Source organism: Acinonyx jubatus, chromosome B1 (genome assembly GCF_027475565.1).
Source record: "Acinonyx jubatus isolate Ajub_Pintada_27869175 chromosome B1, VMU_Ajub_asm_v1.0, whole genome shotgun sequence".
In the NCBI taxonomy this organism is placed as follows: domain Eukaryota; kingdom Metazoa; phylum Chordata; class Mammalia; order Carnivora; family Felidae; genus Acinonyx; species Acinonyx jubatus.
The window spans coordinates 115,010,679-115,037,015 of record NC_069382.1 but is presented as its reverse complement, the minus strand read 5'-3'; the positions used below and the strand labels follow the sequence as shown (position 1 = coordinate 115,037,015).

Sequence of the window (26,337 nt, the reverse complement as noted above, 5' to 3'; positions counted from 1 at the left end):
AGAATTTGGAACTCAATATTTTGTATTTACTCAGGGTTGTTACTCAAACTGACTTGAAATCAAGCTCCAAATAATCTGAGAATTAAATTAAGATATGAATATATTGAGATGCAGTGTTCTTGGAGGACAGGTTAGGACATAAAATGAACTGGTTGCTTCGCTAACATTGCTGTAAATATTTATTTTAAATTACATTTATGTCTCTTGGAAGAGAGGCACTGATTTCTGTGTCTGTTTATTCCATAATTGAACGTAGTGGTGTTCTACTCAGTCAAGATGTAATGAAGGGAGGACAGGTTCCATTTATAAGATGAGTACATTCTGGAATGTAATGGATAGCACAGTGACTATCATTAGCCATATTTCAAAATATATTTCAATGTATTTCAGTATTTGAAAATATGTAACGATATTTCAAAATATATTTAAAAGTTGCTAAAAGAGTATATGAAAAATTGTAAGTATGTGAGGTGATGGGTGTGTTAATTAACCTTTTGTGGTAATCATTTTCAATATATACATAGATCATTACATTGTACACCTTAAACTTACATATTATGTATCAATTGTATCTTAAAAGCCGAGGAAAAAGTCCCGAATGGCCTAAAACAGGAATAATGTCATTTAATTACAAAATGTATAATCTGTTCTCACTGGTAATGGTGATGATGGTGGATTTTCCTTAAGTGTAACTTCTACAGGCTATGGCAAATGACTCACAAAAGCCATCCATTGTAAACATACAGCTTAATGATTTTTAGTAAATTTACATGGAAATCACATATTTTTCATTGAAATTTCTATTAAGATAATTATAGATTCAGATGCAGCTGTATGAAATAATAATTGGACATGTACATTCTGTCCAATTTCCCCCACTGGTAACTTTTGGTAAAATTAAACTATCACAGCCAAGATACTGTCATTGATGCAGTCTACCAGTCTTACTCAGCTTCCCCCAAGGTGATGTGTTCATTTGTGTATTGTATATTTGGTTCCATACCATTTGGTCACATTATCCGATATCTTTAGCCCTTTTTTCCTGGAAACAGAAAGGTTTAACACAGTTCTGCTTCATCGATCATGTGGTGGTGCTACCATTCCTTATCAAAATGTTAATCAGAATATAGGCTTTTGTTTACTTAGTATTTTTCGCACAAAATGGCCTTTGTGTTCAAAATATTTTAAGTTGTTTAATGATTTCTTACATTGTAATTTACGTCATCTAATTCTTGTCACACAGCTCTAGTGATAGGTTTTGTTATCCTCATCTCGCATGAGCTAACTGAATCATAGTGAGGCTGGATAACCAAATTCATACAGCCAGTACGTAGCTTGACTAAGATTTGAATTAGACAGCCTGTCTCTGGAGCCCAGTCCCTTAACAACTATGCTATTCTGCCTCATTACCATTAAAAAAAAAAAGTGAAGATGTAATGTAGGCTATGCAGGGAAAGTCCTAAGAGAAGACTTAGAATACTCACAATTTGTTTACACAAAAACTGGTACCTGAATATTCATAGCAGCGTTATTAGTAGTTGTCAAAAACTGGAATAACCCACATGTCCATCAGCTCATAAATGCATAAACTGTGGCATATCCAAACAATGGAGTAATATTCAGCAATAAAAAGGAATGAAGGTCTGATACATGCTGCATCATAGGTGAACTTTAAAAGATGTAAATATAAAAGGCCACATATGATATGATTTCACTTATATGAAATGTCCAGAATAGGAAAATCTAAAAAGGCAGAAAGTAGATTACTTATTGCTAGGGGGCTGGGGGGGGCGGGGGGGGCGGGGAGGAGAAGGGGCACTTATGGCTAATAGATAAGGGGTTTCTTTTGGAGCCAATAAACCGATCCTATAGTTAGATAGTAATGTTTCTACAACTCCAAAAAAGTACTCAGTTATATACTTTAAGAGAGTGAATTTTATTTTATGTGAATTAAATCTAAAGTTATAAAAAAATGCATACCACTGACAAGGTATTTCATGTTGAGAAAGTATCTCATGTCTCATGCAAAAAAATGTAGGGTACTGTTTGAATTGAATTATGGTGCTATGCATGTCTTTCTAGAAACATGGCACCAGTGAGTTTTGTAGGACTTTCCCTATGAAATTAATACTTTTAGTTTTGGACACACAAGGTGAATTACTTAGGGTTGGGTTTATTTGAATTTCTAACCTAATGTAATTCTAGATACCAGACATTCTTCTTGTTGAGCAATGCTTCTCTCCTTTTTATTCTGATGAGAATGTTGATTTGGTGCCAATCTGATCCCATAGTTTGGAACTAAGATATAACTGGAGTGGGGGAGATTCAATGATCGGAAGCATTCGGCTTTAATAATGTATACATGTTATTGTACTCGATAAAGAAACGCCTTGGCTTCGTATGATTGCTGTAGTCATGATTTTTTCAAAGAGTAGCTGTAGAAGTGGCCAAGAATTGTACTTTTAGGAAGTATGATTATATATAGGACTTACCTGTAAGTTTGTTGTATATTTGCAAGAGGTGCAAGTTAGACACTCAGGTTAGAATCTTTATCCTATCAAGCTGATGGAGTGATTGTTGTACAAAGCATTGAGGTACAATATAGGCCTGGTCCTCCTCATAGGAAAAATGAATAGCTGCTTGTTGTTTTACTCTCTCTTGTTTCTCTTAATACTTTACAGTTGATAATATTTTTGTATAATAGTATCTCCGTAATACTCAAAAGTTGTTCACTGGGCTTTAATGTGCTACTCCATCTTTGCTTTTTAAATGTACTTCCAAAAAATTGTAAATTTTTTTCAAATAAATCAAAAATATAGGATACGGGATATGTTGGGCTGTGAATTTTTGCTGATGGACTGCTCTCTTCGGGGAACAAAATTGTCTATGGTCATGCATAGACATAGCAGATCTCCCGTTAAGGCATGAGATACACAGTATTGATATTTTTCACTTGTTACTTTTATAATTTTGAGATTTGTTGTAGTTTGTCCTGTGCATGCTACAAAGTAATGATAATTTTAATTACTATTGTCATATCTCATTAGCCATTGCTAAAACCTGCCTTTTCAAGTCACTTGTTTTCTTGATAGAGTATTGAACTAGTTTCTATGTCCAGATTATACTTTAATGGGAACTATTCACCCAGCTCTCATGATGAGTTTTTATTATAGTATTTCTCCTCAAATTGGTATATTTTTGTCTAGCAATGTGGAAAAGAAAAGGCTTCCATGATAATAGTGAAACCCAGAGGATATAACACGATCCATCTCTGAGTTATTCCTCCTGTTTTTCTTCCCTGTACATTAAGAAACAAGGACAACCATTTAAAAAAATACCTTAATTATTAGTTGTGCTGCTTCTAAAGTAAAGTGCCAGAAACTGAAAATAATACAATGACACCACACCCAGATTCCATCCCTAACATACGGTCTTGTTCCTATTAATTTATTTTTTAATCTGTTTGTGCTTTCAGCACTTTTTCCTTTTTTTGTTTGAAGTCTCTTACTTTGAAGTTATAGAATTTTCATATTTGCCACTGGCTATAAAATTCTCTCAGCTCTTTTATAACCTCTCATGATTTTTGCATTAAAAGGATTACTTTTATACACCCTCTAATTAGTTTAGATGATTATTAGATTTTTGTTTGTTTTACTGCATACATCGTAACAGAACAAGAAATCACTTCTGCAAATAAAGTAATAGTTCACAAAATTAGAATAAACATCTTAAAAAGTGAATCCAGTTATTAAAACATTAATTCACTTACATTTATATTTTAAGGTACCAAAGAGAACTGGTGAAAGGAAAAAATACCATATATGGGTACTTTTCAAACATGAAGGAAGAACAAATTTTCTAACTTAAAAATACCACATTAATTATTTGTTTCAGTAAAAAGAGAAGCAGGTACATTTTAGCAGGAAAGCTTATATTTTAAACTTTGTACTCTAGATTTAATCTATCTTTATTCCAATAGAGCCACTCAAATGATTGTTTTTTTTCCTATTAAGTTAGAATGTATACAGTTGAAATTAAGACAACTTAATTGTACTTAATCTTGGAACGTCTACGTATTGTAACTTGGAGCAAAACATACTGGCAGAAAGCAAAGCTAGTAGACCCTTTGCTAATGGCTCACCTTTTTAATAGTTCTAATTCAATTGTGTGTTTCTATTGAAAATTAAAATTGGTAAGGACATTTGGTTATTAACTTTGGGAAATGACTTTTCAGTATTTTGAAACTTAACCTATTTACTCTTAAATGTGATTCTTATTTCAAGTAGGAAATTTTATAGATATCAACTAACATTAATATATAATTTAAAAACTTTTTAACAAAAAAATGAAAAAATAAAAATGTTTTTTATTACCAAGTGTATAAGAGATAAGATATAACATTTTAAAATGACTTAAAAATATGTTTGAGATTTTGTTGAAATCAGAGTATTTTTCAAATCACTAGTTTTAATTTGCTGACAGTTTTACTTTGATTTTTTTTTTCATTGTTACAATTTGTCATGCTTTAAATAAACCAAAGGTTATGGGAAACATACCATCTTTAGGGGTAAAAAAAAAAAAACTCGATATTGAGGGGCACATGGGTGGTTCAGTTGATAAAGCATCAGACTTCTGGTCATGATCTTGCAGTTTGTGAGTTTGAGCCTCACATGGGGCTCTTTGTTGCCAGCACAGAGCCTGCTTGGGATACTCTGTCCCCCTCTCAAAAATAAATAAGCATTAAAAATATTTAAAAAAACAACTTGATATTGACATTTTTCTCTAATTTTGCTTAGAATTCAGCCTCCTTTAGAAATGGAGTTTGTTTCCTGTTCACAAACTCACTGTAAACGATGCAATGAATATAGATGAGACTGAAAATTAAAATAAGACAGGTAAAACATTAAATTGTGTTTCTCCTTACTCAGACATAGCCATTGGATACTTTTTGCTGAAAGGGTCATGTTGTAATTTTATTTAGATGCAGATTGTCACTTGCAAACTATTTGCCTACTTAGTGTATCTCTCTCTAGTGGTTGTATAATCCTACCTCATATTTCAGTTCACACTGAAGTAAGTGAACAAAAAAAAAAGAATGAGAAATCTTTTTTAAGAGGAGGTAGAAAGTGCATTCAAAATGCGTTACTTGTGATCCTGTCCTCTAGTTAGGCGCTTCTTAAAGAAGGAAAGAAATGCAATGGGTATTGGTCATTTCTCCTGTTCTTCCTCCCAGCAATTTTTTGGGGAAGGAAGGGAAGGGAAGGAGGAAAGGGAAAGAAGAAAATAAATCACTTAGAGATCATTTCTTGACAAGCACATACTCATTTTTAGGGCCAAAGAAATGGGAGGTTTTTCTTTGGAGCCTGTTGATGCTTTCTCGCCTTCCAATTACACGCGGTCACATCAACTTCTGACACGTGGGTACCGTGCGCATGGCAGCGCTATTTACAAACACCATCCTAGAATTCCAGAGACTCTTATGTAACAGCTGAGAGAGTGCGGGCTTTGTGTGTCTGTGGGCGGAGGAATCAAACAGTTTAATTCATAGTCCGGGAGCTCTTGTCTGGCTCTGACAGGGTCATGAACCAAAGATCAAGGTGTCTAGGTCAGGATCCGCCCAATATGCAGTTTTCTGACCGAAGTCTCAAAGGCTGTGCTTTAATACAGGATTAATCTTTCTTTCCTCCTTCAGCAAATGGAACCAATTATGCCAAACTTTTTTTGTGATTTTGGAAAATGCAGGCAGATTGTACTTTGGTTCTGGTCATAACTTACAGTGCCACTGAGACTGAAGTGTTCTCGCCTGCCACCCAGTCTCACAAATGCCTTTTAAAAAAAAGTGTATTACGTGTATTTTCAAATTTGTAAGCATCTTCAGATGCAATAGAATTCATAATCTGACTTTCCAAACTAACACTCAAACCACAGAATACTCAAGGACGATTAATTATCTTCCTTATCCCTTCCTGCAGTCACCACTCTTCCCTCCCTCCCCCATCCGTTTTCAATTCTTCAATATCACACCTCCCTCAGCCCTCCTCTGCTTTTAAGTTCTACATTAAGACTTGGGTTTAAACAAAAAAACAAAAAATACATTTCTATAATTAGTGAATTGTTGTTCCTTTCTCAGATAGATTTTGAGAGTTTTTCATTTATATTTATCAATGAACAGAAAGTCTTGAGTTAAAAAAACAAAAAATTAAAGCACGCTAATTTAAAGGTCTAATCCTGTATCTGGTATACTCTTTTCTGGTGCTTTTCATCATAAATTGTAAGCTGACTTGTTGGAATCTTTAAAATATGAGTAAATTTTGAGGGTTTGTTTTTTTTTTTTGTGTTGCATCTAAGGATCATTTTAGACGGGCATCATCATTGATTATCTAAAAATAGAAACGATTCATAACAAAGAATTGAAATTAGATCATAAACAAGTGAACTCGTAGTTAATTAAAAAGGCCTGTTTGAACTCTTCTTTAGTAGAATATTTTTTGTAATTATACTACCTTTCTAAAAAAAAAAAAAGGAAAATCAGAATCTTTGAAATGCAGTACCATAAACAAAAGGAATCTGTTTAACTTTTAAAAATAAAGAATCTTCCCCAAGAGATGAACCAAGCACCAAAAATCTATTGTTTTAAGTACTGTTTGGTATAAGAGAAGTTTAGATCGGAAATAATTTAGAGATTATCTGTCCAAATTTATTATTTGCATATGAGGCTTAGAAATTAAGGTTTAGCTGTTTAACATCTGAATCTGCTCTTATATGGAAGAAATTGCCAAAAGAGTGACTCATTTAACCAACACAATGAAATCTAAGGATGGGCATTTTTTATCCCTGTTACTGAGTAAAAGTTCCTTCTGGACTTGAAAAGATATAATTTATTTAGTGTTTATCAGTTAAAGTATATTGTACATTTCTAATACATTGACTTAAGATAGGTGAAAATAGATATAGTCTTAAAAAGATTCTTTTCATTTGCTTGCTTTTTATTGTTTTGGTCTGATGATAATGTATTTATCTTAATCACCCTTGCCCCAGATAATGAAAGTTAGTGTGAAATTCCTTATGAGTATCCTTTTCTCCTAAGAGCAGTGCCAATTCTAAATACTCTTGGGGGTTCACAGGAATTATTTTACGTTATATTAGAACATTAATATTCTCCTTTAAAAAATTTTTTTTAATGTTTATTTATTTGAAAGAGAGAGCACGCACACGCGAGTGTGCGGGTGGACTGGCAGAGAGAGAGGGAGACACAGAGTCTGAAGCAGGCTCCAGGCTCTGAGCTGTCAGCACAGAGCCTGACGCGGGGCTCGAACCCAAAGCCCTTGAGATCATGACCTGAGCTGAAGTCAGAAACTTAACCGACTGAGCCACCCAGGTGCCCCAATATTCTCTTCTTATACCTTTATTGGACAGTAAATTATATATGATTATAAGCTGAAAGTGCTCAGAATTTGATAAAGTCTATACATTAATACATTTCTGTTAAGAAAAGATTTAAATACTACTTTCATCTGATTGTACTTTGGTTTCACTTGAAGAGGCAAGCGTGTAATATAAAATTTGATTTATTTAGTGGATGGACTCCCTTCATAAAGATGAGACTTAGTGGCAATTATTTCAAAATATCAAAATGGTAGATTGAATGTGAAAGATATATACCAAAAAGCAATATCAAAATTTTAGTTTATCCCCTTTCATTTTCTACTGAGTGTGTGTATATGTGCGTGTGTGTGCACACATGTACTTGCTTACGTGTATCTTGGACTTTTGATATGAGTGAAGTCCTCTTGGTAGAAATGGTGAATTAAATGAACCATAGTAAAAGTTTCTGTCTATGAATATAAAGCGAGAAAAATAACTGATGGCATGCATTTTTACAGATACCATGAAGTTGCACAAAATTCTCAGTCATTTGTGTAAACTTTTTTTTATATGGTTCTTTTGTAAGACAGCTGAGGAATCAAATAGCATACACGTAAACCGCTGGCTTGGTGATGTAGAGATTGGCGCCAGGCGTTCCCTCTTGCTAGGGAGTTCCAGGTCATCCTGATGCCTTCCCATGTGGTCAGGCACACGTGGCTTTAATGTTTACACACACTGTTCCAGAATTCTGAACACCAGTGATGCAACAATGGGTGTAGAAGGAGTGGTCTGTATCTCAAATTGTTTAGCGGCCTGGATAGCGAATATTGATAACAGAATAAGAAAGCACTGATTGTAGTAATATTTGGGGTAGAGGGAATGGTAGATGAATAAAGGAGGCTTCCCCCAACCCCCCACATTGTTATTTTAAACTATTGTTACCACTCAAAGGGAGCTTTCCACTTTGAACTTAAAATAGTAGCTTTTAACCCTGACAGGTGACTAAGCGCTTTAGTATCCAAAGACTGAAGGTGACGAAGCTCTTAAGAGTGCCACTGTGTCTCATAACCAAGCTGACTCAGACTCTTAGAAGCTATTGTGGCAACTTAACCGACTCTAATAATGTTACCGCATACCTGCTGGAAAAGATTGGAGTTAGAGCTGCCATTTTCTCATGTTTTAAAATTGTTCTTTCCTCATTATTTTTTTGTGTTTGAAAATATGCCTTTCCTAGTACATATAGAAATGCTTTCCAAAATCACTGAATATGTTTGCTTAGAACTACTTAAATTATAATGTGTTTATATCTGCAACAATATGGGAGGGGGAACCCCCATGTTATCTCATAGAATCATGATAAAGGAAAAAAGGTAAGTGATAATTTAAAATATGTAATAACAAAGTGGTGGCATTCATTCAACTAAATGCCAGCAATTATGTTTAACATGGAAAAATTCCTAAAATGGTGAGGGGAAAACATGTAAAAAAAAATTAGAATATAAAGAGTTTTTAAGAATAAATGCTGTCTCACAAATTATGAACATTTTAAAGATATGTTTCAAACTCTCCTACTTCTGACAAATTATCAAAGACTTTTTCATCTACCTTCCTTTGAACTTTTAACAGTTTTTTTCTGAACTGTGGGTTTAACTCTGCACTTATATGTGTGTTTGAATATGTTTTTATATTTTAGATCTAGCTATGTAAACTAGAGTTGTTTTCAGTTCCTTATAAGATATTTCCACCTGGATTCCCACCACCTTCAAACATTTCAATAAATCATTCATCAGATTTGCAAAAATATAGTTCATTTTCAAAAATAGAGCCATAAATTGTTATCAGCCAAAAAGGACTTGAGAGACTCTCCAACCTATCTGTTGCATTTACAATTGAGAAAATGGAGCCGTGGGAAGGGAGAGACAGTTACCTGAAATTACATAATAGGATATCTATCATTCTAATAATAGCTACTATTGACTATGTTCTTACATTGTGTTAAGCATCATGCTAGGCACTTTACAGAGATTATCTTATTTTCTTCTCACATAACTTCTTTTTTTTTGTTTGTGCTATATATTCCCATTTTACTGAGGAAAAAAAAACAGGACATAGGGTTTTAAACCTCCATATACACTTGGAATTATATTTAATATCGCCTTATTTTCACCCCATTCCTATAGTACTGTAATTTCTTCCTCCTTGGTGTTCTGACCTGTGTGACCTTTCTTTCCATCCTTCTATGGTTATTCTTGCTTTTCACTATATTTTCCTACCAAAGGAATCTATATTGCCTCCTTATTTCTAATGGATCACAATGAATTCTTAAACAGCCGGCTGCCATTAAACAGTTTGGCTTTTGGGGTTAGGAAGATCTAGTTTTGAATCCTGACTTTCCTTCTTATAAGCTGTGTATGTTTTTAGTCAACATAGTAGCTTTAGCCTCTCTGAAACTGTTCCATCTGTGAAATAGGAATACGTAATAATTTTTATCTCCCATGTTGCCAAGAGGGAACAAATTATGAGTTAATATAAATAAAACATCCAGCATATTACTTGCCACAGTTGCAGTGATTGAATAAGTATTCATTCTTCAAGCTTATGTTGAGCATCTATGTATTAGGAAAGAAGAAAGCCATTCTCCTTGCACTTGTGGAATATATACAGTCATAAGAAAAAATCAAAACCATGATCTTTTAAAAAGCATAATGAGATGGAAATTGTAGGACTCACAGACTGGTCAGGTGGGGAATTTCCCAGGATGCATCCAGCCCTCTGCTCAAAGGTATGATTCTGTTCAAAGGTATGACCATTCCTGAATGGTCCCAGGCACAAGAGTTGGCATAGCTTTTTCAACATTGGAGTCTGACAGAGATTGTACAAGTGTGACAGCCTGGTCTCTGAAGGATGCCCCTAGAGGGAAATATTATTTCCGTCCCTTTTGTTATTTAAATTAGGATAAAAATTATGAGTCCATAGTTTCATCTGTTCACAATCATCTTTTAACTATCTTTATTAGGTACACTGAAAGAACACAAGCTTTTGTTCATAGAAATACAGAAGGATAGCATGCATGATTTAAAAACTACTAAGGACTGTAGATGTTACTTGCTCTTATTCTGTTTCATATCCTGTATTTAGGAACAAGAACAGATACTTTGGCACACCTTGCTCAAAGACAGATGATAGTCTTGTTGTGCTAATCCCAGGGGCTTCCCGTAAGAATGAAGATTCCTTACATGGTGGTGTCATGGGATTTGGGGCCCATGTGAAAGATGTTTTGGAGTGTCTCCCAATTACTAAACAGTTTAAAATATATCAGCTATTTATGTGTCAGCAACTGCCTCCTTTCATCATGATAGAAGTTTCCTTGAGAGCCAGGATCCTATCTTGTATGTCCATTGAATCCCCTTCAATAATTAACATGCAACCAAGTGCATAGCAGACCCTCAGTATATGTAGATAGATAGACAGGTTGCCTTGTGTAGGTTGGAAATATTCTTGAGTACCATCCCTGTCTGAACTATCATTTCTGAGAAATAGGAAACGCAAAAAAGGAGATGTTTGGTTAGTTTCTGCAGTGAGTTTTCAAAAAATACAGATACATGGTAACAAAAACAATACAATCATAAATATGTCTTTATTAATTTCTCCTACAATAATACACTTAGTTTTCAAAACTATCAACATTAGGCCACAGCTTCTGATTCCCCACTATGCAAGGTATGAACATGAGTATTTCACATTTCCATCTACTTTTCCTTCCTTGCCTTGTGCCAACTTTTATGTTCTATACCATTCTATATCGCTAAGTTTGTAATCTTTGCACTCTGTTCTTGATCTATAGCTGTTTCTCCTCTGTTTGTTTTGTTGCTCAATGCTAAATGAAAAAACAACAACACAGCATTTACAATGTTATGATTATAAAAAATAGAATTCAGTATAATAATACCAAGTGGTACAGTTGCATATTCAGAGAAGGAAAAAATGATCCCATAGCATTAAAACTTAGTATGTTCCAAAGATAATATTTTAAGCATCAAGATAAAATAGATTCCATTTTCTTAAATTCCTTTATTTCCTCAAAACTGTGCCATATTTTAGTTTCTTTCACATTTGGACTTATATTTTTCTGTGAGCTTTAAATTTTTCTTGAAAATTCTAATCTCCCCCTTTGCTATTTTTGATAGAAGAATTTTATGCTTTCATCATATCAAAATGATTTTTCCAATTTCTTAATTATATCACTTGGTGAATGAAATATACCTTCTTCTTAAAGTCATTCTTCTCTATGCTCTCTGCTTTTTTTTTTAACTTTTTTTTAATGTTTATTTATTTTTGACAGAGAGAGAGAGAGACAGAGAGAGACAGAGACAGACAGAGCATGAGCGGGGGAGGGGCAGAGAGAGAGGGAGACACAGAATCCAAAGCAGGCTCCAGGCTCTGAGCTGTCAATACAGAGCCCAACGCATGGCTCAAACTCACAGACCACGGGATCATGACCTTAGCCGAAGTCGGACACTCAACCGACTGAGCCACCCAGGTGCCCCCCTGGTTCTTCTTTTCTGAATTAGAGTTTCTTTTCATAATTTTCCTGGTGAGGTCTACTTTATTACTTCACTCCTTTGTCTTTCTAGATATTTGATTCTTTTTTTTTTTTCTCCTTGCATACATCCCCAAGATTTTATTCTTGTTTTGTTTTCAAGAGATGGTGGATAGGAAGCAAATTGATTGATTGCATATCCAAAATTCCTTAATTTTTCTGCAGAGTTAATTGATAAATTATTGTGTATATGATCCCCCTCAAAACTTGGGAGACTTTTATCCAGGGTTGTTTATGAGATAGGTATCTGATAAAAATTTGATTTCATTTTTTTAAAGTAAGTTTTTTTTTTATTTAAATGGTAATTAGGATCTTTACCTTGTCAGCTCTGAAATTCCACCTAGAAAATTAAAAAGTCACAGGAAAATCTAAGTCCAGATCTGTCTAGGCATAGTTCTTTTAAAATGCATCCTACTCAGCACTAAATGATCCTGTACAATCCAGAAACAAGTGCCTTTATTCCATTTTAGGAACTTTTCATCTGTTAAGCTTTGATTATTTTTTCCCCTCTATTTTTTCTTTTCTCTTTATGGAACTCATGTTAACTGTGCATGAGTTAACTGTTCACCCCCTCAATTTATTTTTCTTGCTTATTAAACTCATATTTTCACAATGCTTTTGATCTTTTTTAAATGTTAAGAATTAAATTTTAGGGGCACCTGGGTGGCTCAGTCAGTTAAGGGTCTGACTCTTGATTTGGTCTCAGGTCACTATCTCACTGCCCTGAGATCAAGCTTGTGTTGGGCTCCGTGCTGGGTGTGGAGCCTGCTTAAGATTCTCTCTCTCCTTCTCCCTCTGCCCCTCCCCACTTGCACATCTCTGTCTCTCTCTCTCTCAAAAAAAAAAGAAAAAGAAAAAGAAATTTTAATTTCCCCAAATTCTTATATCCTCTGATTGACTCTTTCTAATGGAAGGCTGTTTTGCAGCTCAAATCTAAGGAATTAATGAAATTTTGTGAAAAAAAAAATTAGAGCAACAAAGAATTAAATTTTATCTTAACTCTAAGAACGCAACAAACATTAAAAAATGTGTGTGTGTACTATATGTATAATGTGTACATAGAAAACATATACATACGTTCATAGTTTCATTGGTACTTTATACTCCTTAAAAAAGTAATAATAGAGCTAGAGTCCATTACTGACCAATTTTCCAAACTTGGTGTGTATGATTGTTTACTAAGCCCTCATATTCCCCTATCATGCTGCAGTATTATAATACCTAGATAGAGTCAATGAATGTGCTTATTAGTCCTAACAGTGGTGGTTCATCGTGTGCAGATCTAATTTTGATTATCTAATTCCTAGATATTTAAAGCTACTTTGCTCATCTTCATATCTTCTACCTATTTTGCTGCTTGTAACAGATACCAGAAACTAAGAAGAGGAGATGAAATTTAAATTTCACTATTTTTGCACTGCTCAGCAAACTTTGAAGATAAATGCAAAATCCATAAAACATAATCTTTTTAGAGCCCCACTTCCCTAACTTGAGGGAAAGAAGGGAACACTAGAAAAAACAGACAAGAAATACCCAATTCCTAAACAAAATCTCTTAACTCTACCTTTGAAATACATCCCAAACCTATGTCCCATCATTTCCACACACTCTGAAACCATCATGATGTCTTTGAATATTTTTTCCCTAATATCCTCATAACGTGTCTCTCTACTTCTGCATTTGCTCCCTCCTCACCTCACCATGGTATTTTACCCAAACCCAGAAATTCAAGTGATCATTTCAAAATTGAGTCAGCTCTTGCGTCTCTGCTTAAAACCATTAGTGGATCCCTATTTATTTCAAAATAAAAGCCAAAGTCTTTCCATGGCCTACAAGGTGTCGGGTAATCCAGGCACTGTTAACATTTCAGTAAACGGTCATTCTTGTCTCTTGTTCAAACCTTCATGGCTTTCTTGCTGTCCTGGCAACAAGATGGGCATCCTCTTTCCTGCAGGTTTTTGCACTTGCTGTTCCTTCTTCGTGGAACACCCTTCCTTCAGATATCCACATGTACTGCTTCTTTCCCTTCTTTCTAATCTCTCCTTAAGCATTACTTTTTCAGGGACACATTCCCTAATCATTTTGTCTAATGGAACTGGCATTCTTACCTTGCCTTGTTTTCTTTCTTAAGATTGTCATCACTTTGCAGAGTATGTGTTTTCCTGCTTTAAAAGAAAATTGTTTCTTGTTTGCTTCCTCTAGTAGATGTGAGTTTTAGGAGAACAGAGGCATTTTTTGGATCACTGACATATAGCTCCAGCATACAGAGCCATGGCTGGCAGTGGTAGGCACTCAGCCAGTATTTGGTGAATGTATGAGTGAATAAAAATAGTGAAAAACAATGGTAATGATATAAATTTATTTTTACTGCTTTTCTCATAAGGCTACCAGTGTTGTATTTTCTTTCCTTATTCTTCCCATCAGAAAATAAAGATAGATAAAATATCCACTGAGCACAGATAGGTGAAATGAGGCTTTGGGGTCCATGTGCCATATCTCAGACATTATCCCAGGAGCTCTGGAACCAAGGAAATATTTGTAGCTACAATACCATGTATGTTGGCAACTATACTTTCTGATGTTACTGCAATTGAATAGTATTCAGTTACATTGTGTGTTTAAGAGACTTTTGTGACCAGTTCAGACTATAAGCATGATTTGCAAAACTACTTTACGTTTTAAACAACTGATTTATAAATAGACTTTGGAGCTCAAGCCGCCTGAAAGATGAGCACTGCCTGTGTTCTTCCCTCTGCTTCCTTTCTTTCAGTTGTGTGGCTACCAACTCCCTTCTGGGCTACAAGACATAGCACTGTTTCCAAGATCTCTCAGTATCTCCTATCATGATGAGATAATATTCAATTAGTTCCTTAGTTACGGGTTCGAGAGAACTTGGCATTTATTTCATAATGAAAAATAGTTATAGGTAGATGATTCTTTATATGCATGTTTTCCACTGGTTTTGAAATACCTTCTTTATTCACTTTAAATATGGCTAAAATAAATCCGTAATATTTTGAGTGCATTTTCTTGCTGCTATTATTGTATTTATTATTAAAGTTTCAAAATCCTACGGAATTTGAGTTTGATTTGTAAGCTCTGTGATGGCATTCTACGTCTGTTTTGTTCAAAATGTTATCTCCACTGTCTAGCATAATGCCAGGAACATTATAAGCTACAGTCTATATTTGTTGAATGCAAACCAATACTTCCAGAGAATTGTCATTCCAAAGACTTAGTAGCATAAGAAACCTAGAGTGAGTAATATTCTACTCAATACTAGTGAAATTAAGTACAAATAGGTAGAGTACCTCCTTCTTTACTTTTCTTCCAAGTATAGAGGACTTTCTGAAATCAGAGAATTGATTAATGAGTTTTTGACATAATAATATATAACCAGGTAGCAGGAATCAGTAATCCCTTATTGATCTTCTATTCTTTAAAAATTGCAAGAAAATGAAAAAAACAAAACAAAAACCCAGAGGTCCAAAAAGTCTTAAACAGTATAACTTACTGAGTCATCTTCTGTAATATTTAAATTCTGGAGTGAGAGCAAGGTTCAGCTCTTGAGCTACAGCTGCTTTTTGATAAAGGATGTTGGTTCATGCTGCCAGTATTATACCTATCTCTAATAGTGAAAAGTATAATGTGATACCTGAGATGTTGGAATAGGTAAGGCAGTGTTCATACTTGTGGACAGACCTATAGAAATAGACCAGACTCTTTCAGAGTGCATTATTCATTTTCATATTCTTGCCTTTACCTGTTTGGGAAGTCTGTTTTCTAACCTTCTTTCAAGGCTTGTCATCTCCTTCATATGTCCATAGTATGCATTTCTCAGAGGCCAAAAAATTAGTGCATATTTTGTATTGCAAATGGCATTGTTGACTTTAAATGAGGCTTTGACCTTTCATGTGATGCTGGGCAGGAAGTTTACAGTTTCCTCATTTAACAAATGAAGGACTTGGACAACATTTTTTGAAATTTCGCTGAACTTAAAATTCAGCATAGCAGATATATATTATATGTGACTACTTGAGGCATATAGCTGATGTTAATTTGTTTTATTGCATTTTGTAAATGACCACATTATTATTTCCTTTCAAAGAAAAAAATAATATTACATTCAAATGCCTGTATGTTTAGGAGAAACATTTCAAAACTCTTAAGGTTGAAATCAGGGTGTCTTACAGATAGTCTTTTTACTTTCAGCAGTGTTTCTCATAATGTGAGAATATTTGTGGACCTAAGATGTGAAACTGATTAGCTCTTTGTCCAATTTAAAAAAAAAAAAATCTTTACCTGAGGGAAAGGGTATTCATCAGAAGTGTTCTAGCAGATGATACATTTTTGGGAATGAAACTGATAGAAGCAATTAACAGTTTTTTCTAAGTTGACTATGCTACTACTATCTTCTTATGCAATGATAATACTTTTCTGACAGAGTAGAGAGCAAAATTACTTTGGTCTTATTTCCTTTAACCAAACCTTAAATATCCCTTCAGAGAATAGATAGGAAAAAGAATTCTGCTTCTCAGACCTCTTAAGTATATAGATTTTGTTTTTTAAGAGGATGTTCACTCCTGCATGCCAAACCAAAGGATAAAAACTTTACCTATCTTTAATCCTTAAAGGAAAATTTACATAAAATTGCTACATACTATATATAGTATACTAAAGTGATAACTTCCTGGATTAATTTTTAAGAAAATATCAAGTTTATTGAAAAATGAGATAATAATGAGTCATTTTAGTAAGTAAAGGAAGTAAAGTCTAGTTTTGAAAATGACAGATTTGCTAGGAGAATACAAAGTTGATGAGTCTAGGAAATCCAAAGAAATTTCCTGATTTATTTTCTCTATTTCTCAGTGAATGCAAAGGTCCATTTATTAAGATACTAATACTACATAAATTAAAATGTCTTTGAAGTCAGGCTACTATCATTAGGATAATTCCTCAAACAAGCTGGTGTATAAATAGGATTATAATTTAACAGATTAATACTGATTATGAAAAATCTTGAGACTTTTTCAGGACTTCAGTTTAATGAAATATTGACTGACAGTAGATGTATATACACGGAGATATAAAACATTTTACTCATGCCTGTAAAAATTGTCCAGTTGACCCTTGAACAACACAGGTTTGAACTGCTTGGGTCCACTTATACACAGATTTTTTTTTTTTTAATAAATACAATGGAAATGTATTTTCTCCTCCATATGATTTTCTTATTAATATTTTCTCTAGCTTACTTTATTGTAAGACTACAACATAGAATACATATACAAAGTATGTGTTGACTGCTTATGTTATCGGCAAGGCTTCTGGTCAGTAGTAGGCTATTAATAGTTAAGTTTTGAGAAGTCAAAAGTTATACATAGATTTTTGACTGTGAAGAGAGTCAGCATCCCAACCCCCACATTGTTTCAGGGTCAGTTCAGTATCGTTTCTTAATAGTAGGTAGCAGTGACTTCAAAGGACCATAGATCTCTTTGTCAACATACACATTGACAAAATTATTATAACCATGAGTTTAATGTGCTAATTCAATTTTTACCTAGAACTTCAGTTTGTTCTATCACTACAGTAGATACATGAATCAAATTTTAGGGATATCAAAGAGAGAAAAGAGCAAATTTATGTACATAGCTATGGTAACCCTACACCTTATTTGATAGGCCTTAAAAGACATTTTACCACTGCTTTCTTCTTACAGATGATTTGTACATTGTAAGAGCCCTTTTTGAGAAATGTCTCACCATACACACAGAATTTATAGTTACTAGTATTTCCTAATACATATTTAGAAAAAAAAAGAGTTGATATATTACTAGGATTACATATGGTTAAAAAGTTAAAAAATATATTTAAAAAAAACCCTGATGTTTCCAATTTCCACTTTAACATGTAAGGAGCTTACCATCCCAACAAGTGAAACACTGAACAAATTGAAAAAATCAACAGCTCTTCTTAGTTCTGTCAGAGAAGTGACATCAGAGGGCAAACCACTGCCCCCAAAAGTGGAGAGACAGGCAAATATAGAGAACCATAACTTATCAGAGCAGAAACCCACAGAAGTAGAAACATCCAAAGGAACCAGTGCCAGGGTAGAGAAACCTGAACTGTAAAACAAATTGCTGGAGGCTCAGTGTGGATGTCATAGAGTAAAAAACCCAGGGGGACACAGGTATGGGGATTCCCCCTGCCTTTCATGAGTTCCACCTCCAGGTGATCTACCAGGTACCCTCAGTAAATATCAGAGGAAAGTCCCCTTGTACTTCAGTAGGGGGAGAGATGAACCATTTTGAAATACGCCAGAACATTCTGTTCTTCTTAATAAGGCCTGCTTTCAAAAGAAACTATTTTACCAGAGCCCAAAATACCTGGGAGAAGGGCAGTTCCCAACTTTAGCTCCCTCTAACCTTCTATGTTCAAACAGTTCAAAGAAACTGAACATGTATTAGATGCAGAATCAAATATGGCACGAATGTTGGAACTATCACACCAGGAATTTTTAAAAACTGTGGTTAATGTATGAAGGGCTTTAATGAAAAAAGTAGACATCATGCAAGAACATACGGATAATGTAAGCAGAGAGATAGAAATTTTAAGAAACAAAAAAACGTTAGAAATCAAAAATATAGAAATGAAAAATACCTTGATATACTCATTGGTAGACTGGATATGACTGAGGAAGTAATCTCTGAGTTTGAGACTCTGACTGAAAACTTCTAAAACTGACAAGTAAAGAGAAAATGTGCAGGGGAAAAACACTATCCAAGAACTGTGGGACAATTACAAAAGATGTGATACAGACATAATGAGAATATGAGAAGAAGAAGAAGAAGAAGAAGAAGAAGAAGAAGAAGAAGAAGAAGAAGAAGAAGAGAGAAAGGAACAGAAGCAATATTTGAAGCAGTAATGATTGAGAATTTTCCCAAGTTAATGTCAGACACCAAACCACAGATCCAGGGAGCTCAGAGAACACCCAAGTTGGATAAATACCAAAAAAGAAAATAAAAATAAAAACAAAAAAGCAAAACACTACATGTAGGCATATCATATTCAAACTTCTGAAATCAAAGATAAAGAAAAATTCTTGAATAAGCCAGAAGAGAACTACACCTCCACCTATAGAGGAGCAAAGATAAGAATTAAATCCGACCTCTCCTGGGACACCATACAAGCAAGAGGAGAGTAGAGGGAGACATTTAAAGTGTTGAGAGAAAAAAAACCCACCAACCTAGAATTCTGTACCCTCTGAAATTATCTTGCAAAAGTGAAGGAGAAATAAAGAGTTTTCTCGGGCAAACAAAAATTGAGGGAATTCATTGACAGTAGATTTCCTTGCAAGAAATGTTTTTAAAAATTCTTCAGGGAGAAAGAAAATGACATAGATAAGAAACTAGGGTCAACATAAAGAAAGGAAGAACATTAAAGAATAAATAACTGAAGGTAAAATAAAACCTTTTCTGTTTCATTTGTTAATTCTAACATATAACAGTTCATTCAGAATAACAATTTACTAAGTGTATAAGTGAAATAAATGACAGAAATGATACAGAAACAAGAGGAGAAATTAAGAATATTTTGTTATTATAAGGTACTTGCATTACCCAGGAAGTGGTATAGTATTATTTGAAAGTGAACTTGAATTAGTTGTAAACATATATTGCAAACTCTAAGGCAATCACTAAAGACAGTTTAAAAAGAAGTAAAACTACTATGCTAAGAAAGAAGAAAAAAAGGAAACCTATAAAAAGCTCAATTAGGGGTACATTGGTGGTCAGTTAAGCATCTGACTCCTGGTTTTGGCTCAGGTCATGATCTCACAGTTTGTGAGTTCGAGCTCCCACTGTTAGTGTAGAGCCTGCTTGGGGTTCTCTCTCTCTCTCTCTCTCTCTCTCTCTCTCTCTCTCTCTCTCTCTCTCTCTGCCCCTCCCCTGCTGTCTCTTTCTCTCTCTCAAAAATTAATAAATGAACATTAAAAAAAAGCTCAATTAAAAACATAAAAGAGAAAAAGAGTGTGGAAGACAAAAATAGGAACAGACCAAAGGCAATAATTAGAAAACAGTAGTAAATATGGCAGATATTAATCAACTATATCAATAATCACCTTAAGTATCAATGGCCTAAATTCACCAATTAAAAGATAATCAGAGTGGATCAAGAAAACAAGACCCAACTACATATTATCTAAAAGATGCTTACATTAAGTATAAAGATAGATGCAGGTTAAAAGTGAAGAAATGCAGAAATATATAGCATGTTAACACTAATTAAAAGAAAAGCTGGGGTAGCTGCTTTAATTTCAAACAGAGCAGACTTAAGAGTGAAGAAAACTATCAGACATAAAAAAGACATTGCTTAATGTTAAAGAAGTCAACACTCCAAGAAGACATAACAGTCCTTAATGTGCATGCATCTAACAACAGTGTCAAAATACCTGAGGCAAAAACTGATAGAGCTGCAAGGAAAAATAGATGAATCCCCTATTATAATTGGAGACTTTAATGCTCCTGTGTCAGAAGTGGACTGATCCAGCAGGCAGAAAATCACTAAGAATATAGTTGAGCTCAATAGCACCATCAATCAACTGGATATAATTGACATCTATAGACTACTCCATCCAACAGCAGTAGATTACATATTCTTTTCAAGTTCTCATGGAACATTTAACCAACACAGACCATATTTTGGGCCATCAAACATACCTTAACAAGGTTAAAAGAATAGAAATTATGCAATGCCTGCTCACAGATCACAAGGGAATTGAGCCAGAAATCAATAATAGGAAGATCATTGGAAAATCCCAAATACTTGGAGATTTAACAACATACTTATAAATAGCACATGGATCAAGGAAGGAATCACAAGATCTATAAAAATATTGTGAACTACTCTAGTTGACATTGATTTGTCATGCAGTTCCAGTGCTACTTATGGTTTTACTGTCTGCTTACTTCATTTTTTGTGATTTCTTGCTGTCAGAGATTTCACTGAGGACCTCAGACCACATTGTTAAAAAAAAAAAAGGTGCAAAGAAGTTATTATAAATCTGAAAAATGTTTGAACTAAATGAAAATGAAAATAAAAGTTATCAAAGTTTGTGTGATGCAGTGAAAATAGGGCTTATAGGGAAATTTATAGCATTGAATGCATATATTAGAAAAGATCTAAAATCAATAATCTAAGCTTCTATTTTAGGAAACTAGAAAAAAAGCAAATTAAATCCAAAATAAGCAGAAAAATAAAAAATTAGAAGAGAAATCAATGAAAATGAAAATAATAGAGAAAACCCAACAAAACTGAAGGTGGGTCTTTGAAAATTTCACTAAAATAGATGAGCCTCTAGCCAGTTAACTAAGATAAAAAGACACAAATGACTAATATTAGAAATAAAAGAGAGGACAGCACTACAGATCCCATGGACATTAAAAGGTTAATAAAAGAACCACTATATGTGCACAAATTTGGTAAATTAGATTAAAAGGACGAATTTTTTAAAGGCACAGTCTGCCAAAACTCACACAAGAAGAATTAGCAAATCTAAATAGAACTATATCTACTAAAGAAATTGAATCTAGAATTTATAACCTTCCAAAAAAGAAAGCATCAGACCCATATTGGTTCACTGGTGAACTCTGTCAAACACTTAAGGAAGAAATTATACCAATTGTCTATAATGTCTTTCACAGAACTGAAGCGGAAGGAATACTTCCTAACTTATTCTGAGGCCAACATTACCCTAATACAAAACTAGACAAAGACATAGAAAGAAAACTACAGAAAAGAAAACTACAGAACAGTATCTCTCATGAACACAGATACAAAAATCCTTAACAAAATTATTAAATCTCACAATATATAAAAAGAATCATACACTATGACCAAGTTAGATTTATGTCAGGTGTGCAAGTTTGGTCCAATGTGCAAAAGTCAATTAATGAATTGATTGCATTAACAGATTAGAAGAAGAAAAACTATATCATCGTATCCATGGATATAAAAAAAAGCATTTCACAGAATCCAAAGCCTATTCATGATAAAACGTCTCAGCAGACTAAGACTAAAGGGAAACTTCCTCAGCATGATGAAGAACATCTACAAAAAGCCTACAGCTAACATCACAGTTAATGGTAAGAAACAAAATTTTCCCAAGATCAGGAACAAGGCAAGGATGTCCCCTCTTATGACTGCTTTTCAACATAATAATGGAAGTCCTAGTTAATGCAGTAAGCCAAGAAAAGGAAATAAAAGGTATATAAATTGAAAAAGAAGAAATAAATCTGTTCTCAGATGACATGATCTTCTATGTAGAAAACCTGAAATAATCAACAAAAAAAATGTCCTGCAACTAATAAGCAATTACAGCAAGGTCGCAGAGTACAAGGTTAATATACAGAAGTCAATCACTTTTCCTATATATCGACAATGAGCAAGTGGAGCTTGAAGTTGAAATCACATTACCGTTTACATTAGTATCCCCCCCAAATGAGGTGCTTAGGTACAAATTTAACAAAATAGGTACAACCTCTGTAGAAGGAAGACTACAGCATTCTGATGAAAGATACCTAAAAAAGAAATGAATGGAGAGAAAGTCCATGTTTGTGGATAGGAGGACTCTATATTGTCAAGTTTTCAGTTCTTCCCCACCTGATCTATAGATACAACACAATTTCAATCAAAATCCCAATATTTGTGAATATCAACAAATGGATTATAAAGTTTATATGGAGAGGCAGAAAATTCAATATTCAGACACAATATTGAAGGAGAAGAATAAAGTTGGAGGACCAACACAACTCAACTTCAAATCTTACTATAAAGCTGCAACAATCAATACAGGCTGGTATCAGTGAAAGGATCAAAAAACGGATCAGTAGAACAGAACAGGAGCCCAGAAATAGATCCACATAAATACAGTCAACTCATCTTTTACAAAGGCTAAATAAAGGCTGTACAATAAAGATAATCTTTTCAGAAAATGGTATGGAAACAACTGGACATCCACATGCAACAACATGGATGTAGACACAAACCTTACACTTTTCACAAAAATGAACTCAAAATGGATCACAGACCTAAATGTAAAATGCAAAACTATAAAACTCCTAGATATGACATAGGAGAAAACCTAGATGAGCTTAGATATGTCGATGACTTTTTACCTACAATACCAAAGACATGATTCATGAAAGTAATAATTTTTAAGCTGAACTTCTTTAAAGTTAAAAAATTCTGCCCTGCTAACGTCAATGTCAAGAGAGTGAGGATACAAGTCACAGACTGGGAGAAACTATGTATAAAAGACTCATCTGATAAAGGACTGTTAACCAAAACATACGAAGTATACCTCAAATTCTCAACACTTTAAAAAAATGAGCAACATAATTTTTAAAATGGGCAAAGACCTGAACAGATACCTCACCAAAAAAGGTATATAGATGAAAGTAAGCATGTGAAAAATATTCAACATCATGTGTCATTAAGGAATTGCAAATTAAAACAACAATGATATTCTACTACATACCTGACACACCAAATGCTGGGAAGGATGTAGAGTGACAAAAAGCCTTGCTTGCTGGTGGGCATGCAAAATGGTACAGCCACTTTGGAAGAAAGTTTGGTAGTTTCTCACCAAATTGAACTTGTTCTTACCATACAATCCAGCAGTTGTACTCCTTGATATTTACCCAAAGGAGTTAAAAAGTTATGTCCACACAGAAACCTGCATATGGTGTTGATAGCGGCTTTCTTTATAATTGCCAAAACTATCTTTCAGTGAGTGAATGAATAAATAAACTTTGGTAGTCAGACAATGGAATATTATTCAGCACTAAAACAAACAAAAAAATGCTATCAAACCATAAAGAAACATGGAAGAAACTCAAATGCATATTAAATAAGCCATTCTGTCTGAGACCAGTTGTAGGACACTCTGAAAAAGGCAAAATTATGTAGATAGCAAAAAGATCAGTGTTTTTCACAGATTGGGGGTAAGAAGGGATGAATAAGCATGGTATAGAGAATTTTTAGTATAGAGAAACTACTCTGTAATATACTACAGTGGTGGATACATCTGTCAAAACTCACAGAACATACAACGCCAAGAGTGAGCCCTGATGTAAACTATGGACTTTGGGTGATAATGATGTATCAGTGTAGGTTCATCAGTTATAATAAATGTGCAACTCTGATGAGGGATGTTGATAGGGAGAGTGTGCATGTGTGTAGCTATGTACTTTCTGCTAACTTTTAGAGTGAACCTGAATTTTCTCTAAAAAAATAAAGTTTATTAGTTAAAAACACAAAGCAACCTGAAAAAAAAAAAACCTCTAAATGGATAAAAGGGAAATAAATTAGGCAATACAAGTATGTCTTCTCTTTATTATGGGTAGCTGTAATGTTTCGATTCAAGTCAGTTTTCCAACCTGAAGTTGAGGAAAAATGACTTCATCTCCTTCTCAACTGACCTACAACCATACTTACAATAAACAAGTAGCATTAGTCCTTCATAAAAAGGCAAGTGGAAGAGGAGGCAGGGGATGTCCCGAGGCAGCTGATAGGCATAATTCAAGTGGCTTCATTTGGTGCCCATGGTACATCAAAGACTACCAGCCAAATTCATGTACCTACAGACCCCATGCCTTTTCTCAGAGTGTTGAAGATGAAAAAGACTTATTTGGTTTTATGTGAGGATCCCCCTCCTGTCACTCCTCAAAAACGGAGGGGATATATCTTCTTCATTTAGGAAATGACTGCTTATCATAGAAACTTATTTTTAGTCAGCTGTTACACCGACGTGATTTATGTCACCTCTGACCTGCTTTCTGATAAAGCATGACTTCATTCATGGCTCTGGACATGACCTGTGTACACTGACCTGGCATAAACCTGGAGTGTTAAGTCATTTCATTGGCACTTGCTGGAGGGAAGATTGACATCCCACTATAAGACTGTCTGCAGTAAGGTTCTGTAAAGCAGCTGCATTCCTAGTGAGACCTGATTAAATTTATCCCACTATTAAGTTCTTCAGTATTACTCATCTTTCTCAAAAGGTAAGAGGTTTTTTGCATGCAGTGTATATAGCTTTTAATGGCCAAATGAGCTGAAATAACATGCATATACTGCTGGTTATTTATTTGTTTTCCTTCCCGTCTTTATTGGTTCATTCTTGGAGGTTAGAATAGGTTTGCCTTTCTGGTCAGTTGACAAATGACCCTTCTTAGGAATGACATTTTCATATCACCAAGTATAGGAGTTAGATGTTCCAATTTTCATGTACCTTCTCATCTGCTTAGAACCAATGAAGAATCAAGACATTCAATATTGATTTCCATGGTCTATGAACCAGTGTCAACTTGGCACAAAGGACTTTTCCCAGACATTCTTCTCTGAAGGCAGTCAGTGGCTTCCTTTTCTCCAAATTCCACTCTGCTTGATGATGATTTAAAAATGGTGACTTTTCTTTCACTATCTAGAATTGTTGCCCCACATTCCGAAACCGCAGTCATTAATACATAGAAGAAAATACAAATTCTTACATACTCCTCTTTTCTGCTCTTATATATTCACATATATAAAATATGTGTTCTATAATTATTGAGCTCTTTCCTTTTAAAATATATAGTTTCTTTGTTTTACTAGGTAGCTAAGTTATGTTTATTGTAGAGCTTATTTCCTGCACTCTGGAATGACACTCAAAAAAAAAAAACAACAACTTTCTGAAATCTAAATATGCTCTATCATTTACTATCATTCCATTATCACAAATAGCATTTCACATTCTAATTGATATTATCCTCTTATCATTCTTTATAATTCAAATGCTCATATCTTTCCTCCATGTTAAAGTTGCTTTCGCTAACGACCTCCTGTCCTACTGTAATTTTCATTCCTTGTTTGCCTCTATAAAAGTAAGTTCAAAAATAAAGTCTATTCTTCTATAAATTATTATGCCTATTTCTATTTCTACCTAGAATATTTTAAAGCCCTTAACAAAGTTTCCATTATTTATTAGTCCCCTACTCTAAACTGTGATCTATATACTCTGGTTAAGTCTTTTGTTATTTTTTTGGAGTTGTGTGTATATATTTCTGTCTTTGTGGTCGAGATTTGTAAGCTCTCAATTTAGTAACACTTAATATGCTTTTATAGGAGGTTTTTTTCCCTGAGAATTTCTTGATGTTTTTTACCTTGTTATGTGATGAAAAATATGCATCAGAGCACCACAGCATAGCACAAACCGTACTTTTCTACTTGCTTGCACTCTTCCATTTTAGATGAATTGGTAATAGACAACCAACTATTCTATTTTGGTTTCTACAACACAGAGGTTGCTAGGTGACTTTAATTCCTTTCAACAA

General features: G+C 34.2%; 1 protein-coding gene and 1 long non-coding RNA gene across 6 annotated transcripts in view; one reads left to right on the top strand and one right to left on the bottom strand.

The window, feature by feature from the left end:
• Positions 1-26,337, top strand: part of TET2 (tet methylcytosine dioxygenase 2) — a 134,801-nt gene that overhangs the window by 4,677 nt on the left and 103,787 nt on the right. The gene's annotated exons all lie outside the window — the stretch shown is intronic.
• On the bottom strand, positions 57-26,266 carry LOC128314499 (uncharacterized). The gene is made up of 3 exons (XR_008296218.1): positions 26,167-26,266; positions 10,096-10,275; positions 57-321 (listed from the first exon to the last, which is right to left on the bottom strand). It is a non-coding gene; the product is annotated as an uncharacterized LOC128314499 (long non-coding RNA).